Raw genomic sequence first — 2,500 nt, 5'->3', positions numbered from 1 at the left:
AACCTAACCCATGTTGCGCCTTAACCTAACCTATGTTGCGCCTTAACCTAACCTATGTTGCGCCTTAACCTAACCTATGTTGCGCCTTAACCTAACCTATGTTGCGCCTTAACCTAACCTATGTTGCGCCTTAACCTAACCTATGTTGCGCCTTAACCTAACCTATGTTGCGCCTTAACCTAACCTATGTTGCGCCGTAACCTAACCTATGTTGCGCCGTAACCTAACCTATGTTGCGCCGTAACCTAACCTATGTTGCGCCTTAACCTAACCTATGTTGCGCCTTAACCTAACCTATGTTGCGCCTTAACCTAACCTATGTTGCGCCGTAACCTAACCTATGTTGCGCCTTAACCTAACCTATGTTGCGCCTTAACCTAACCTATGTTGCGCCTTAACCTAACCTATGTTGCGCCTTAACCTAACCTATGTTGCGCCTTAACCTAACCTATGTTGCGCCTTAACCTAACCTATGTTGCGCCTTAACCTAACCTATGTTGCGCCTTAACCTAACCTATGTTGCGCCTTAACCTAACCTATGTTGCGCCGTAACCTAACCTATGTTGCGCCTTAACCTAACCTATGTTGCGCCTTAACCTAACCTATGTTGCGCCGTAACCTAACCTATGTTGCGCCTTAACCTAACCTATGTTGCGCCTTAACCTAACCTATGTTGCGCCTTAACCTAACCTATGTTGCGCCTTAACCTAACCTATGTTGCGCCTTAACCCAACACACGTTGGGCCTTAACCCAACACACGTTGGGCCTTAACCCAACACACGTTGGGCCTTAACCCAACACACGTTGGGCCTTAACCCAACACACGTTGGGCCTTAACCCAACACACGTTGGGCCTTAACCCAACACACGTTGGGCCTTAACCCAACACACGTTGGGCCTTAACCCAACACACGTTGGGCCTTAACCCAACACACGTTGGGCCTTAACCCAACACACGTTGGGCCTTAACCCAACACACGTTGGGCCTTAACCCAACACACGTTGGGCCTTAACCCAACACACGTTGGGCCTTAACCCAACACACGTTGGGCCTTAACCCAACACACGTTGGGCCTTAACCCAACACACGTTGGGCCTTAACCTGCTCTGTAATTGTCATACGACGCGTTAAATTAGTGTAGTGTTGCCTAACTGCAACCCCCGCAATATAGTTTGCTACTCGCACTGCCCGGTCCCCAGAGTATCGCTTCATGTTAAACACCTTGCAGCTATACACTGTAATGCGGATGGCGGCAGGACGTACATGCTCAATGCCCTTCGCAGTTGTTCATTGGCATTCGCATGGCGAAGCACAGCCTACGTTGTGGTACGGCTTGTGGCAACTGTCCGCTGATGTTGTACGTCCAAATCACACACTGTACCGCACATTGGTCCTCATGTACTGAATGATACATCGTGGTACATGTGTGACCGTACCACGACTGCGCCAACAACGGCGAACCATACGGTCCAAATATTGTGCACTCAGCTACGTGTCGTCTCCCTATAAGAGCTGGATTGCAGTATGGTATGCCGTGGATGGCGATCAGCATGAGCCGTCTGTTGATGTAGTGGCGCGTGTTGTCAGACGTAGTCGTCTCTTCTCACACACCGTGATAGCATGGTGCACTGCGTTCCACATCTGCGACATGCGACAGAGGCCGGTTGACAGTCGTTCGCGCAATGGACATCGCATACGTACGGGGGCCACCTTCCACGTGTTCGCGAAGCGTGCACATGTTGTTGCGTGTATGTGGGCAGACATAGTGTGTCGTGACACCTGACACAGGCATGCAACAATCGTTGAATTTGCAAATGGCGATGGACGTCTACGTTTGCTGGTGACGTTACGCAAATGAAGAACTGGTAAACCGTTGTGGTGCGGTTGTTCTCGCTAGAGGTGAATCAGTGATGGCGACGATCGGTTGAGCTACCAACCGGTTGTTTCAGCGATACCCACCATGCCCACGAACGTGAATGGCATGTGGGTGTGAAGCGATACGCGGCGGTGGCTGGGTGGGACCGTCCCCGGCCGGTGAGGGGGGGCCTTCCGGCGTGCTGGCCGCGCGGTGCGTGGGCGCACGCGCTACAGCCGGCTGGTGGGGGCGGCCAGTGGCAGGCGCGCCGGCCGACGGAGGCGGCAGGCGGCGCAGCTGCGCGCCGGCGCACCCTGCACGCGGCGCCGTGCGGCCAAAGTAGGTCCTCGCGGGCCCGGTGCGAAGCGCGGTGGACATCTGCAGTGTGCTGGTCCGATTGAGGACTGTGTGCGCTGAGGATGCGCCGCCGCCCGGCGCTCGGCGCCGCGACGCCGTCTGCTGCTCGGTCGCCTCTGCGGTTCTCGCAGGTGGATTGTATCGCAGCTGTGCGGACGTGTTGGCGCGTGCGCTGTGCTGGGAGAGTTCGCTTCGGCACCCAAGTGGGGCTTTTGTCCTTCTGTGGCGCTGGCGTTGGAGCTGCCGGCCACCGTAGGTGGCGCGTGTTGTCTCCCGCCGGCAATGC

This window comes from Schistocerca americana, unplaced genomic scaffold (genome assembly GCF_021461395.2).
Source record: "Schistocerca americana isolate TAMUIC-IGC-003095 unplaced genomic scaffold, iqSchAmer2.1 HiC_scaffold_407, whole genome shotgun sequence".
NCBI lineage: Eukaryota > Metazoa > Arthropoda > Insecta > Orthoptera > Acrididae > Schistocerca > Schistocerca americana.
The sequence above is the reverse complement of the archived record's forward strand: the minus strand, read 5'-3'. Positions refer to the sequence as shown.